Here is a 16,842-nt window from a genome sequence, read left to right on the forward strand (position 1 = left end):
TATTTCAATCTCTAGGGCTTTCATTGATCTGGTGATATCCTTGGTGACATTCTCCGTGTATTGATTACAAAATTGTTGAATCTGGATTTTCCCTATATCCCACCATTGTTGAAGGGATACAAAACTGGCCTTTTGAGACCTCCACCTCTCCCAAAAAAAACTGAAACAATTCCTGAAGTGAGCATCACTCAATAAAGTTATATTAAAATGCCAGTATGCGCTTTTAGGTTTTACATCGTTAATGAACACCACCTCTGTTATTAAACAATGATCAGAAAATCCCACTGGAGTTATCACACTTGATTTACAGACCTGAGATTGATGCTCAAAAACATAAAACCTATCTAACCTGGCCATAGAGATGATGTTCTCTCTCACATGCGCCCAGGTGTACTGCCTTGTTCTTCCATGTTGACTCCGCCAAATATCACACAGTTCATTTGTTACAATAAGGCGTTTTAAAAACGTCCTTGAGGCTATATGAGGTTCTTGGTGATTTCTATCTAAATCACTAACTGTGCAGTTAAAATCCCCAGCAATAAACAAATAATCTTCTTTGTTACATTTCTCAATGGTATTTGATAATGTCTCTAAAAAACATACCCTCTCAACTGTCACCACTGGGGCATATACATTTATCAGACACATATTGATGTTTTCATACCTTGCTCTAACTTTTAATAACCTCCCCTCAACTACCTCTTCAACCTCATATGACAAAGGCAAAAACCCTTTTGAGAACAAGATAACCACACCCCCACTTTTTGAGTTTTTATGACTACACACCACTGTCCCCCCCCATTCCTGTTGCCACATAACTTCATTTTCCAAATTACTATGCGTTTCTTGTAGAAAAATTATGTCACTTCCCTTTCCCCTCATTAACTCATACACCATGGCTCTTTTTTTAACATCTCTTGCCCCATTTACGTTTAAAGAAGAGATCTTAAAACTGCTCATGGATAAGAAAAAAATACAGAGGAAGATACAGCCACCACATCTCTTTACAGAGTTAAAACTGCAACTGAACTCTTTCATTTTCTTTAGAATTTGCATCACTTATTACTCTCGTGACCACTTTCTTGAGTCTAGCAATTTCAGGGCTTTTCAAACCTCCCCCTGTAATTTTTGACATCAGAAACTTTGCTGATTCAATAAACAATTCACGTTCAGGGAAAAAATCAGTTACATTGTAATCCTGCATATATTTCTTCCCTTTTGTCAACTTCAGAAATTGACGTATCTTCTCGATCCCATACCTCCCTTCCACCCCATCTATCTCACTATATTGTTGTGACGCGTCAGATGACTCACTCTCGCTATCCTCCCCAGAAGAAAACCCCATCTCTACAACCTGTTCATCTTCACCTGATTTATCCATCTCTACCTTTCTCTTAGAATTAGACCCTTCACCACCCCTTAAATTCTTCCTTTTACTCCTCGGTATTTTGAAAACATCCGCTTCTTTTTCCGTTATTTCAATCTCCTCTTGACCTCCAATTTCATTTTCCAGCACCACCTCAGCGACGGCAGTCGCAATCTCACCTAGTGTTTCCCCTCCCTCTTTGTTCTGATCTACCACAATTGCCCCCGTATCCACAATGCCTTCCTCTCCTACTTTTCCAACCACATCTGCCCACCTTCTCTCTTCCCCTACACCTGTAGTATTTTCATCCCTTCGCTGTGGTACGTTAGGTGCACCCGCACTAAAGCTACTACCAGGCTCAGCGCGTTCATTCTCGGGACAATTACGCACCAAATGCCCCTCTCTTCCACATCCAAAACATTTCATTGATTCAGTAGATGCATAAAAGACATAATCAAATCCATCAATCTTAAAACTAAACGCTAAATTCAGTTCATCTCCTTCCTTTTTTAAAATCATATGCACTTGTCTCCTATGAGACACGACATGTTTCAACAACGGAGATTTGCATCCAAAAAGAACCTTCTTTATTGTAGATACGATTTGACCATGGCGAGATAACTCTCGCTCTAACACTTCATCTCTAACAAATGGTGGCACGTTAGAAAGCATAACTTTCTTCGCAGGATTCATAAGCGGAAATACCGGCGTCTGTGTCTCCCGCAACACAACACCCCTCTCAACTATCTTATTCACCTTTTCAATTGAATCTAAGAATATCACTACAGCGCTATTCATCCTTGAGGCTGATTTAATGCTATCATACCCAATGATAGCACCCACAGCCAAGCTACATTCTTCCACTGAACACCCAGCCGCAGCAGGAATTTTTACTCCATGCCTCCGACTAAGTTTTTCAAACTCTACACTTCCGCGAGTGGCCATTACAACCAGCCCCACCCGCTGGTTGTGCCCTCGCAAAAAACCAACCTCAAAGATCCCACCACCCCTATACGTGCTTAGTGATAGTTAAACAATATACCCTTAAAACAACTAAACTAATCAATATATATATATGTACATACCAAAACCCAATAGAGTGAAAAGAAATTCCATTCGTTCTCACAATCACTCCTGCTTGACGACTCACTCCCAGCATGCACTCCGAGAGAGAGAGAGAGAGAGAGAGAGAGAGAGAGAGAGAGAGAGAGAGAGAGAGAGAGAGAGAGAGAGAGAGAGAGAGAGAGAGAGAGAGAGAGAGAGAGAGACAGAGACAGAGACAGAGACAGAGTGACTGACGAGGTTTCAGTGTAACCTAACCCCCTCCACTTCATTCCTCCATTACAGGACAGCATCTCTCCATCCATAATAATTAGGATATCTTCTTCTCCAGGTAATGTGGTTAAGAGGTACGGTGTGTTTTGGTGTAACTGTGTTAAAGTCAAACACTGCAATGTGACGGCCACACTGATCATAGACCTTGTGGGTTTATTTTGGGTGATGAAAGGAGCTGTGTTATCTCAGGAAGCTCTTAAAAGTCCTTTCTTCATTCCATAAAAGAGGATTATATCCCATAGAGTAGAAGGGGATTCAGACTAGCACACGGCATTTTCCACTTCACAAAGCATCACTTTCTTCTCTCACTTTTATCACATGAAACAATCTTTACAGACCCTCTTAGTGGAAATCTGACCGGCCTGCATCCTACATGGAATCCTATGGGTGCTGGTCAGAAGCAGCGCACTATATAGGGAAGAGGGGTCCATAGGACTCTGGTCAGAAGTAGTGCACTATATAGGGAAGAGGGGTCCATAGGACTCTGGTCAGAAGTAGTGCACTATATAGGGAAGAGGGGTCCATAGGACTCTGGTCAACAGTAGCACACTATATAGGGAAGAGGGGTCCATAGGACTCTGGTCAACAGTAGTGCACTATATAGGGAAGAGGGGTCCATAGGACTCTGGTCAGAAGTAGTGCACTATATAGGGAAGAGGGGTCCATAGGACTCTGGTCAACAGTAGCACACTATATAGGGAAGAGGGGTCCATAGGACTCTGGTCAACAGTAGTGCACTATATAGGGAAGAGGGGTCCATAGGACCCTGGTCAACAGTAGCACACTATATAGGGAAGAGGGGTCCATAGGACCCTGGTCAACAGTAGCACACTATATAGGTAATAGGGGTCCATAGGACTCTGGTCAGAAGTAGTGCACTTTAATAGGGAAGAGGGGTCCATAGGACTCTGGTCAACAGTAGCACACTATATAGGGAAGAGGGGTCCATTGGACTCTGGTCAGAAGTAGTGCACTATATATAGGGAATAGGGTGCGATTTGTGACGCAACCTCAGTAGTAAACCATTCTTCTACAGCGTTGTACCTTAACTCTTAAAGGTGAGCTATTGTACCCACCCAGTAAAATGGATCGCCTTCTATCTTTACGTTATTTACAATGTGTTGTGAGACCTAGAAATCATTATGTTGACATGTAAACCTACATGTTAGGAGAGGAAGGTTTAGCCTACTGTTCACCTAGCTGTAAAGAACAGCCCCCCCTCTCTCTCTACTGTTCACCTAGTTGTAAAGAACAGCCCCCCCTCTCTCTACTGTTCACCTAGCTGTAAAGAACAGACCCCTCTCTCTCTACTGTTCACCTAGCTGTAAAGAACAGACCCCTCTCTCTCTACTGTTCACCTAGCTGTAAAGAACAGCCCCCCCCTCTCTCTCTACTGTTCACCTAGCTGTAAAGAACAGCCCCCCCTCTCTCTCTACTGTTCACCTAGTTGTAAAGAACAGCCCCCCCTCTCTCTACTGTTCACCTAGCTGTAAAGAACAGCCCCCCTCTCTCTCTACTGTTCACCTAGCTGTAAAGAACAGCCCCCCCCTCTCTACTGTTCACCTAGCTGTAAAGAACAGCCCCCCTCTCTCTACTGTTCACCTAGTTGTAAAGAACAGCCCCCCTCTCACTACTGTTCACCTAGCTGTAAAGAACAGCCCCCCCTCTCTACTGTTCACCTAGCTGTAAAAAACAGCCCCCCCCTCTCTCTCTACTGTTCACCTAGCTGTAAAGAACAGCCCCCCCTCTCTCTCTACTGTTCACCTAGTTGTAAAGAACAGCCCCCCCTCTATCTACTGTTCACCTAGCTGTAAAGAACAGCCCCCCTCTCTCTCTACTGTTCACCTAGCTGTAAAGAACAGCCCCCCCTCTCTACTGTTCATCTAGCTGTAAAGAACAGCCCCCCTCTCTCTACTGTTCACCTAGTTGTAAAGAACAGCCCCTCTCTCTCTACTGTTCACCTAGTTGTAAAGAACAGCCCCCCCTCTCTCTACTGTTCACCTAGCTGTAAAGAACAGCCCCCCCCCTCTCTCTCTACTGTTCACCTAGCTGTAAAGAACAGCCCGCTCTCTCTCTACTGTTCACCTAGCTGTAAAGAACAGCCCCCCCTCTCTCTACTGTTCACCTAGCTGTAAAGAACAGCCCCCCCTCTCTCTCTACTGTTCACCTAGCTGTAAAGAACAGCCCCCCCTCTCTCTCTACTGTTCACCTAGCTGTAAAGAACAGCCCCCCCCCCTCTCTCTACTGTTCACCTAGCTGTAAAGAACAGACCCCTCTCTCTCTACTGTTCACCTAGCTGTAAAGAACAGCCCCCCCTCTCTCTCTACTGTTCACCTAGTTGTAAAGAACAGCCCCCCCTCTCTCTACTGTTCACCTAGCTGTAAAGAACAGCCCCCCCTCTCTCTCTACTGTTCACATAGCTGTAAAGAACAGCCCCCCCTCTCTCTCTACTGTTCACCTAGCTGTAAAGAACAGCCCCCCCCTCTCTCTACTGTTCACCTAGCTGTAAAGAACAGCCCCCTCTCTCTCTCTAATGTTCACCTAGTTGTAAAGAACAGCCCCCCCTCTCTCTCTACTGTTCACCTAGCTGTAAAGAACAGCCCCCCTCTCTCTACTGTTCACCTAGTTGTAAAGAACAGCCCCCCTCTCTCTACTGTTCACCTAGCTGTAAAGAACAACCCCCCTCTCTCTACTGTTCACCTAGCTGTAAAGAACAGCCCCCCTCTCTCTCTACTGTTCACCTAGTTGTAAAGAACAGCCCCCCCTCTCTCTACTCTTCACCTAGCTGTAAAGAACAGCACCCCCCTCTCTCTCTACTGTTCACCTAGCTGTAAAGAACAGCCCGCTCTCTCTCTACTGTTCACCTAGCTGTAAAGAACAGCCCCCCATCTCTCTACTGTTCACCTAGCTGTAAAGAACAGCCCCCACTCTCTCTCTCTGTTCACCTAGCTGTAAAGAACAGCCCGCTCTCTCTCTACTGTTCACCTAGCTGTAAAGAACAGCCCCCCCTCTCTCTCTACTGTTCACCTAGCTGTAAAGAACAGCCCCCCCCTCTCTCTACTGTTCACCTAGCTGTAAAGAACAGACCCCTCTCTCTCTACTGTTCACCTAGCTGTAAAGAACAGCCCCCCCTCTCTCTCTACTGTTCACCTAGTTGTAAAGAACAGCCCCCCCTCTCTCTACTGTTCACCTAGTTGTAAAGAACAGCCCCCCCTCTCTCTACTGTTCACCTAGCTGTAAAGAACAGCACCCCCCTCTCTCTCTACTGTTCACCTAGCTGTAAAGAACAGCCCGCTCTCTCTCTACTGTTCACCTAGCTGTAAAGAACAGCCACCCATCTCTCTACTGTTCACCTAGCTGTAAAGAACAGCCCCCCCTCTCTCTCTCTGTTCACCTAGCTGTAAAGAACAGCCCGCTCTCTCTCTACTGTTCACCTAGCTGTAAAGAACAGCCCCCCCTCTATCTCTACTGTTCACCTAGCTGTAAAGAACAGCCCCCCCCTCTCTCTACTGTTCACCTAGCTGTAAAGAACAGACCCCTCTCTCTCTAATGTTCACCTAGTTGTAAAGAACAGCCCCCCCTCTCTCTCTACTGTTCACCTAGCTGTAAAGAACAGCCCCCCCTCTCTCTCTACTGTTCACCTAGCTGGAAAGAAAAGCCCCCCCTCTCTCTCTACTGTTCACCTAGCTGTGAAGAACAACCCCCCTCTCTCTACTGTTCACCTAGTTGTAAAGAACAACCCCCCCTCTCTCTCTACTGTTCACCTAGTTGTAAAGAACAGCCCCCCTCTCTCTACTGTTCACCTAGCTATAAAGAACAACCCCCTCTCTCTACTGTTCACCTAGCTGTAAAGAACAACCCCCTCTCTCTACTGTTCACCTAATTGTAAAGAACAACCCCCCTCTCTCTACTGTTCACCTATCTGTAAAGAACCCCCTCTCTCTACTGTTCACCTAGCTGTAAAGAACAACCCCCCTCTCTCTACTGTTCACCTAGCTGTAAAGAACAGCCCCCCCTCTCTCTACTGTTCACCTAGTTGTAAAGAACAGCCCCCCCTCTCTCTACTGTTCACCTAGCTGTAAAGAACAGCCCCCCCCCTCTCTCTACTGTTCACATAGCTGTAAAGAACAGCCCCCCCCTCTCTCTCTACTGTTCACCTAGCTGTAAAGAACAGCCCCCCCCCCCTCTCTCTACTGTTCACCTAGCTGTAAAGAACAGCCCCCTCTCTCTCTCTAATGTTCACCTAGTTGTAAAGAACAGCCCCCCCTCTCTCTCTACTGTTCACATAGCTGTAAAGAACAGCCCCCCCCCTCTCTCTACTGTTCACATAGCTGTAAAGAACAGCCCCCCCCTCTCTCTACTGTTCACATAGCTGTAAAGAACAGCCTCCCTCTCTCTACTGTTCACCTAGTTGTAAAGAACAGCCCCCCTCTCTCTACTGTTCACCTAGCTGTAAAGAACAGCCCCCCATCTCTCTACTGTTCAGCTAGCTGTAAAGAACAGCCCCCACTCTCTCTCTCTGTTCACCTAGCTGTAAAGAACAGCCCGCTCTCTCTCTACTGTTCACCTAGCTGTAAAGAACAGCCCCCCCTCTCTCTCTACTGTTCACCTAGCTGTAAAGAACAGCCCCCCCCTCTCTCTACTGTTCACCTAGCTGTAAAGAACAGACCCCTCTCTCTCTACTGTTCACCTAGCTGTAAAGAACAGCCCCCCCTCTCTCTCTACTGTTCACCTAGTTGTAAAGAACAGCCCCCCCTCTCTCTACTGTTCACCTAGCTGTAAAGAACAGCCCCCCCCTCTCGCTCTACTGTTCACATAGCTGTAAAGAACAGCCCCCCCCTCTCTCTACTGTTCACCTAGCTGTAAAGAACAGCACCCCCCTCTCTCTCTACTGTTCACCTAGCTGTAAAGAACAGCCCGCTCTCTCTCTACTGTTCACCTAGCTGTAAAGAACAGCCCCCATCTCTCTACTGTTCACCTAGCTGTAAAGAACAGCCCCCCCTCTCTCTCTAATGTTCACCTAGTTGTAAAGAACAGCCCCCCCTCTCTCTCTACTGTTCACCTAGCTGTAAAGAACAGCCCCCCCTCTCTCTCTACTGTTCACCTAGCTGGAAAGAAAAGCCCCCCCTCTCTCTCTACTGTTCACCTAGCTGTGAAGAACAACCCCCCTCTCTCTACTGTTCACCTAGTTGTAAAGAACAACCCCCCCTCTCTCTCTACTGTTCACCTAGTTGTAAAGAACAGCCCCCCTCTCTCTACTGTTCACCTAGCTGTAAAGAACAACCCCCTCTCTCTACTGTTCACCTAGCTGTAAAGAACAACCCCCTCTCTCTACTGTTCACCTAATTGTAAAGAACAACCCCCCTCTCTCTACTGTTCACCTAGCTGTAAAGAACAACCCCCTCTCTCTACTGTTCACCTAGCTGTAAAGAACAACCCCCCTCTCTCTACTGTTCACCTAGCTGTAAAGAACAGCCCCCCCTCTCTCTACTGTTCACCTAGTTGTAAAGAATAGCCCGCTCTCTCTCTACTGTTCACCTAGTTGTAAAGAACAGTCCCCCTCTCTCTACTGTTCACCTAGCTGTAAAGAACAGCCCCTCTCTCTCTCTACTATTCACCTAGCTGTAAAGAACAGCCCCCCCCTCTCTCTACTGTTCACCTAGTTGTAAAGAACAGTCCCCCCCCCTCTCTACTGTTCACCTAGCTGTAAAGAACAGCCCCCCTCTCTCTCTACTGTTCACCTAGCTGTAAAGAACAGCCCCCCCTCTCTCTACTGTTCACCTAGCTGTAAAGAACAACCCCCCTCTCTCTACTGTTCACCTAGCTGTAAAGAACAACCCCCTCTCTACTGTTCACCTAGCTGTAAAGAACAACCCCCCCTCTCTCTACTGTTCACCTATGTTTAAAGAACAACCCCCTCTCTACTGTTCACCTAGCTGTAAAGAACAACCCCCCTCTCTCTACTGTTCACCTAGCTGTAAAGAACAACCCCCTCTCTACTGTTCACCTAGCTGTAAAGAACAACCCCCTCTCTCTACTGTTCACCTATGTTTAAAGAACAACCCTCTCTCTACTGTTCACCTAGTTGTAAAGAACAACCCCCTCTCTCTCTACTGTTCACCTAGCTGTAAAGAACAACCCCCTCTCTCTACTGTTCACCTAGCTGTAAAGAACAACCCCCTCTCTCTACTGTTCACCTAGTTTTAAAGAACAACCCCACTCTCTCTACTGTTCACCTAGCTGTAAAGAACAACCCCCCTCTCTCTACTGTTCACCTAGCTGTAAAAAACAGCCCCCTCGCTCTCTCTACTGTTCACCTAGCTGTAAAGAACAGCCCTCTCTCTCTACTGTTCACCTAGCTGTAAAGAACAGTCCCCCTCTCTCTACTGTTCACCTAGTTGTAAAGAATAGCCCGCCCTCTCTCTACTGTTCACCTAGCGGTAAAGAACAGCCTCTACTGTTCACCTAGCTGTAAAGAACAACCCCCTCTCTCTACTGTTCACCTAGTTGTAAAGAACAACCCCTTTTCTCTACTGTTCACCTAGCTGTAAAGAACAGCCCCCCTCTCTCTACTGTTCACCTAGTTGTAAAGAACAGCCCCCCCTCTCTCTACTGTTCACCTAGTTGTAAAGAACAACCCCCCCTCTCTCTCTACTGTTCACCTAGTTGTAAAGAACAGCCCCCCTCTCTCTACTGTTCACCTAGCTGTAAAGAACAACCCCCTCTCTCTACTGTTCACCTAGCTGTAAAGAACAACCCCCTCTCTCTACTGTTCACCTAATTGTAAAGAACAACCCCCCTCTCTCTACTGTTCACCTAGCTGTAAAGAACAACCCCCTCTCTCTACTGTTCACCTAGCTGTAAAGAACAACCCCCCTCTCTCTACTGTTCACCTAGCTGTAAAGAACAGCCCCCCCTCTCTCTACTGTTCACCTAGTTGTAAAGAATAGCCCGCTCTCTCTCTACTGTTCACCTAGTTGTAAAGAACAGTCCCCCCCCCCTCTCTACTGTTCACCTAGCTGTAAAGAACAGCCCCCCTCTCTCTCTACTGTTCACCTAGCTGTAAAGAACAGCCCCCCCTCTCTCTACTGTTCACCTAGCTGTAAAGAACAACCCCCCTCTCTCTACTGTTCACCTAGCTGTAAAGAACAACCCCCTCTCTACTGTTCACCTAGCTGTAAAGAACAACCCCCTCTCTCTACTGTTCACCTATGTTTAAAGAACAACCCCCTCTCTACTGTTCACCTAGCTGTAAAGAACAACCCCCCTCTCTCTACTGTTCACCTAGCTGTAAAGAACAACCCCCTCTCTACTGTTCACCTAGCTGTAAAGAACAACCCCCTCTCTCTACTGTTCACCTATGTTTAAAGAACAACCCTCTCTCTACTGTTCACCTAGTTGTAAAGAACAACCCCCTCTCTCTCTACTGTTCACCTAGCTGTAAAGAACAACCCCCTCTCTCTACTGTTCACCTAGCTGTAAGGAACAACCCCCTCTCTCTACTGTTCACCTAGTTTTAAAGAACAACCCCACTCTCTCTACTGTTCACCTAGCTGTAAAGAACAACCCCCCTCTCTCTACTGTTCACCTAGCTGTAAAAAACAGCCCCCTCGCTCTCTCTACTGTTCACCTAGCTGTAAAGAACAGCCCTCTCTCTCTACTGTTCACCTAGCTGTAAAGAACAGTCCCCCTCTCTCTACTGTTCACCTAGTTGTAAAGAATAGCCCGCCCTCTCTCTACTGTTCACCTAGCGGTAAAGAACAGCCTCTACTGTTCACCTAGCTGTAAAGAACAACCCCCTCTCTCTACTGTTCACCTAGTTGTAAAGAACAACCCCTTTTCTCTACTGTTCACCTAGCTGTAAAGAACAGCCCCCCCTCTCTCTACTGTTCACTTAGCTGTAAAGAACAGCCCCCCTCTCTCTACTGTTCACCTAGTTGTAAAGAACAGCCCCCCCTCTCTCTATTGTTCACCTAGCTGTAAAGAACAGCCCCCCCTCTCTCTCTACTGTTCACCTAGCTGTAAAGAACAGCCCCCCCTCGCTCTACTGTTCACCTAGCTGTAAAGAACAACCCCCCCTCTCTCTCTACTGTTCACCTAGCTGTAAAGAACAGCCCCCCCCCTCTACTGTTCACCTAGCTGTGAAGAACAGCCCCCCCATATCTAAGCCTTAACACAGAGCAGTAGTGTCATTCTACCCCACTTCTCCCCTAAACCCCATGTCGCCCCTAAAACCCCATGTCGCCCCTAAAACCCCATGTCGCCCCTAAAACCCCACGTCGCCCCTAAAACCCCATGTCGCCCCTAAAACCCCATGTCGCCCCTAAAACCCCACGTCGCCCCTAAAACCCCATGTCGCCCCTAAAGCCCCACGTCGCCCCTAAAACCCCATGTCGCCCCTAAAACCCCATGTCGCCCCTAAAACCCCATGTCGCCCCTAAAGCCCCACGTCGCCCCACGTCGCCCCTAAAACCCCACGTCGCCACTGAACAAAACAAAACAAGTCCCCTATGAAACCAAACAGAGCAGAGACACTACGGATGTTGATGTCAGTCCTCATCTATCATAGACTAGATGAAGGGGGCCCCCATTTTAATCCAGTCCTAGCAGGCAGTATGATTCATCTGTGCTCAGATAAGCCAAGCAGCTAGCGTTTGATCACCAGGCATTGTGTGTGCTCTGCAGACAGCCCAGGTGACCCCAGTATTAGAAATATAAATATGTACCCAGGGGTTGGCTGTTGAAATGTAAGGTTAATTAATATTGTACATTCCTCAAATTATCTTCTTCGATAAGCACTCTGATCAATCAATGGCACTAATAATAGATTTTATTTCTGTGAATTGTCAAGTTTGAAAAAATATATATATATTTTATTTTCATGGTTGAAATATTTGTATGATAGTGTGAGATTTGTCTAAATAATAACTATTATGTGGATATAATGTAGTGTGTAATGTCGTGTACAAAATTAAACTCATTTTTTGGGGGGGATGCAATAGCAGACTTGAACCACATGGTGACACTGTTGGCCACCAGAGGAGTTCCTGACAGTAACTGTGTGTTTCCTGCCTCACCCTGAAGACAGTGATGATACACACAGAGCACACTGTAGCTCTTCTAAAAAAACATCCATCCTCTCCTTGCCTACTCTCCTTGGCTCCTCTACTTCATTACTCTGATCTGAAAGAAATGACCGGGGGGGGGGGGGGGGGCGGGGGGGGGGGCTGGATACAAGCTGAATCGACGAAGTAGCGCGGAACATTCACTTTATAGCGTGATTTAAATTTAAAGGCAATGTTCCTGCATTCATGGAGAGTCCTGCATTCATGGAGAGTCCTGCATTCATGGAGAGTCCTGCATTCATGGAGAGTCCTGCATTAATGTATGTCGGCTCAATTGGAAATTACTTTAATTAATTAACTTTTAACGCAGATCTATTTCGATACTTCAGCGATACAGATTGAATCCGGGCAAAGTGCTTTTCTAAACAGTTCAGATGAAGGAAAGAAAATGACGAGAGAACAGATTTTTAAGTGACTGAGAATGAGACCCAGATATGGTTCATAATGTTCCTTACAGGCTTTGACCAACCTGTTGCCGTTGCCTGAACAGCATCTCTGTGTCTGTCTGTTAGCCTTTTGTTAAAGTCGTCTTTACGGAGACGTTATGTAGAGTAGCACATAGCACATAGTCCCAGCCACGTGAACACTGTACCGCAGGTAGAGACCCTGGAGTTGAACACCATGCACTGATCAAACAGAACACCAGTGACAGAGCTTGTCTTGTCTCAGGGTTGCAAAATTCTGTTGAACTTGAACAAAATTCCACCAGGTTTTTTCCCAGAATACAGTTTGGAGGATTCCTTTGTTCCCTGGTTTTTCTTCACTTCATTCCAGGGAATCTTTCAACCAGTATTTCGGGAAAACCTGGGAATTTTGGGAAATTTTTCAACCCCTAGGAGTGATAGATCTGTAATGGTGGCAGCCAATCCAATACACAATACCCATCACAGGATATAAAGTCCAGGCACAAACAGAACGCCTCTATAGATTTCAGTAAAGCACAGCAGTAAAGCGCACACCTGAAAGCACAACTGTGGAAGCACAACTGTGGAAGCACAACTGTGGAAGCACAACTGTGGAAGCACAACTGTGGAAGCACAAAGGAAGTGAGATAGCAGAATAGATTGTTGCATTGTGACCAGCAAATAGAGCACAGCACTTACTCATAGCGTTGTATTGACTGGTGGATCACAGCCGCAGGTTGCTAGGGACTAAATGGTCATGTTGGAAGCCGAGCAAGCAGATCACTTAGCTACATACCCATACAGGCTACGGTACGTGTATGGGCTAATGTGTACGGCAGGAACTCACAGGTTGTATGCCAAATGGCATTCTTTTCCCTATATAGTGCATTTGGGACGTAAACACAGGAAACCTAAACTCTTTCTCCTTTTAAAAAAAAGTTACGGATTGTACAGCACTTAAACAGACTAACATGGTTCATGAATTAATTATACTAAAAGGTCATAGAGGAAATTATTACCAATTAGAGAGCTAGAATCACTTGAACTATTATTGATGGAGGGAGGCCAGGGAGGGAGGGAGGAAAAAGAGAGAGAGATAGAAGGAGGTAAAGAGAGAGAAGAAGAGAGTGGGAGAGAGAGACCGGGAGAGAAAGAGCAAGAGAGATGAGGGAAAGAGAGAGAGAGAGAAAGACCCAGAGAGAAGGAGGTAGAGAGAAAGAGAGAGATGAGAAAGAGAGATTGAGGTAGAGAGATGAGGGAGAGTGAAAGAGAGAGAGAGAGGGAGAGAGAGATAGAGGGAGAGATACAGGGAGAGAGAGGGAGAGAGAGAGATTAAGCGAGAGGGAGAGAAATGAGAGGGAGAGAGATGAGAGGGAGAGAGATGAGAGAGATGAGAGGGAGGGAGGGAGGGAGGGAGGGAGGGAGATGCCAATAAAGCCCCTTGAATTGAATTGAGAGAGAGAGAAACAAACAATCTAAAAGGAGACAAAGTGGACAGAGACTAGAAGGTGTATATTGCACATGGCCTTTAATCGTTCATTTGCCTAAAAATAAATTTGCGTTAAGTTCCCTAAATCACGTACTGAGGTAATGTAATGTCAATTCCAGGGCCTGTATGTATTATCACTGTCTCAATACCGCCATGTACAAGTACAATACCTTAATCCTGTGTAGACTATTCTCAATTTCTCTCAAATTACAGTGATAGTGTATTTAAATAACAGTGATAATATGCTTTATTCTGTGAAAGATCAATATGTTGAACTACAGTAGTTAATGGGGAAGTTTAGGATTCTACAACTTGATGTTAGCTGGTTCCTCACCCTGGTAGTAGTCTAGATGCACCATTCACTGCCATCGATTGTTAGCTAGCGGTGGCTAAAGGTAGCTAAAGTTTGTACCATTCACTTCCATTGATTGTTAGCTAGCGGTGGCTAAAGGTAGCTAAAGTTTGTACCATTCACTTCCATTGATTGTCAGCTAGCGGTGGCTAAAAGTAGCTAAAGTTTGTAGATTCTGTTTAGAGAAAACAGTATCCATTGGTTACAGTTTCTCCTGGCTTATAAGACGAACCATTTAACATCAAATTGTAAAATCGCCTAACGTCCCTTTTTTTCCTGTATATTTACTCTGTAGATGTTGATGTACATTCTGTCAAATTCAAAATTAATATATCTATCTATAAATATAGTAGGAGTGACAGGGTGAATACTTGAGCTGTATATAATAATTGTATATTTTTAGATATTTCCGATTTTTGTACGTATAATGTACCCTTATTGTGTCTGTAGATGTACAATGTAAATATATTACCAGTGTGAGATTGTTGTTCTCAGTCAAAATAACTGGAGAGACTGTACTTTGATGTGTGTGTGTGTGTGTGTGTGTGTGTGTGTGTGTGTGTGTGTGTGTGTGTGTGTGTGTGTGTGTGTGTGTGTGTGTGCGTGCGTGCGTGCGTGCATGTGTGTGTGCGCACGCGTCTGGTGTCTGTGTACCTGTAAGATGTCATTGTTTAAAACTGGTTGTGTGTTTCTTGATTTCCACCTTCAGTGATTACAGCTTCACTAACTGTCGTCAGGTAGATGATGTGAAGTCAGTTGTGACGCTAAGCTAATCTATCAGTGTTATGTGTCTCTTCAGTTGCTCTTTAGGACAACTTTCTGACTCCACAGAAATGACAACTTGAACGTGGTCCCCCTTCCCCCCCCCCCAAAAAAAAAATACTGTGTGACAATTCATGAGCATTAGCACTGTAGCAATCTATCTTTTTGTCTTTGACAAAATTGAAATAAAAGTTACCACTTGTAAGAACCACGTTATACAGTGTGTAGGTTCGTGTCCTTTATTTTAGCATAGATGTTTAATTTGAACGTAGCCTGAATGTTCAACGCTTCAGGAAAAGTGTTGAAGAAATCACATTTCTGTTGATCTTTTCAGAGGAGAGACTTGGAGTCTAACACTGTATCTGTCTGTCAACTAGCAACTTTTAGCAGAAGCTGAATCTACAGTAGCTTGTTGAGGTCTTCCATATTCCCTTTGGATATTGACTGATAGTCTCATGATGTCAAAGATGCCTGGATTCCTGGAAGTGAGAACAACAGCCGTACAAATCCTCCCACCGTCTGAGATGCCCTCGTACATACAGTTGGGTGTCATAAGTATTCACCCCACTTGAAGTAGATTTTAATTATGATTTTTTTTTTTTGGGGGGGGGGGGTCATTGATCTACACAAAATACTCCATAATGTCAAAGTGAAAAGGAAACCCTACAAACTTTTACAAATGAATTAAAATGTAATAACTGAAATATTAAAGCAAACCTACATTAGTTTAGGAGTAAAATGTGGCTTCACAAATCACAAAATAAATGACATGGAGTCACTCTGTGTGAAATAACAGGATCTTTGAACGACTACCACCCCTTCCTCTGTCCCCCACACATACACAACATCATTCTGTAAGGCCCCTCAGTCAAGTATTGAATTTGTAGCTCAGTTGATGAGAGCATGGCGCTTGTTAACGCCAGGGCAGTGGGTTTGATTCCTGGGTCCACCCATACGTAAAATGTATGAACGCATGACTGCAAGTCACTTTGGATAAAAGTGTCATGTGTATTATAATATTTGAACATCTTGGCCATGTTCTGTTATAATCTCTGACCCGGCACAGCCAGAAGAGGACTGGCCACCCCTCATAGCCTGGTTTCTCTCTACATTTCTAATCTCCACCTGGCACAGCCAGAAGAGGACTGGCCACCCCTCATAGCCTGGTTCCTCTCTACGTTTATAATCTCCACCCGGCACAGCCAGAAGAGGACTAGCCACCCCTCATAGCCTCATAGTTCCTCTCTAGGTTTCTTCCTAGGTTTTGGCCTTTCTAGGGAGTTTTTCCTAGCCACCGTGCTTCTACACCTGCATTGCCTGCTGTTTGGGGTTTTAGGCTGGGTTTCTGTACAGCACTTTGAGATATCAGCTGATGTACGAAGGGCTATATAAATACATTTGATTTGATTTATTATTATTGAATTTCAAGCACAGATTCAACTACAAAGACCAAGGAGCTTTTCGAAAGCCTCACAAAGAAGGGCTGTGATTGGTAGATGAGTAACAGTAACAAATCAGACATTGAATATCTCTTTAAGCACGGTCAAGTTAATAATTATTCTGTGGATAATATATCTTAAACCACCCAGACACATTAAAGATACAGTCGTCCTTCTGGAATTCAACTGCTAGTGGATGTTACCATGAGACCGTTGGTGATTTTAAAACAGCTACAGATGTCCCACTTTGGCTTCATCATTTTCAATCATGGTGGTGGCTGCATCATGTTATGGGTATGTTTGACATCGGCAAGACTGGTGAGGTTTTTTTAGGATAAAAAGAAACTGGACGGAGCTAAACTGGACGGAGCACAGGTAAAAAACCCAGATGAAAACCTGCTTCAGTCTGCTTTACACCAGACGCTGGGAGATCAATTGACCTTTGAACAGGACAATAACCTAAAACACAAGGCTAAATGTACACTGGAGTTGCTTACCAAGAATGTTTCTGAGTGACGACTGGCTTAAATCTGCTTGAAAATCTAAGATTTGGAAGTGTCAAGTCTAGCC

At 45.3% G+C, this 16,842-nt stretch overlaps 1 long non-coding RNA gene across 1 annotated transcript; it reads left to right on the forward strand.

Moving 5' to 3' along the window:
- Nucleotides 1-6,645: 6,645 nt before the first annotated feature.
- LOC149981348 (uncharacterized) lies at nt 6,646-15,049 on the forward strand. Its single transcript, XR_016483450.1, has 2 exons — nt 6,646-12,827; nt 12,870-15,049. It is a non-coding gene; the product is annotated as an uncharacterized LOC149981348 (long non-coding RNA).
- Nucleotides 15,050-16,842: the final 1,793 nt, after the last annotated feature.

The sequence above is a fragment of the Oncorhynchus mykiss genome, chromosome 9, assembly GCF_057628025.1.
Source record: "Oncorhynchus mykiss isolate SJ-2025 chromosome 9, ASM5762802v1, whole genome shotgun sequence".
Taxonomy (NCBI): Eukaryota; Metazoa; Chordata; class Actinopteri; order Salmoniformes; family Salmonidae; genus Oncorhynchus; species Oncorhynchus mykiss.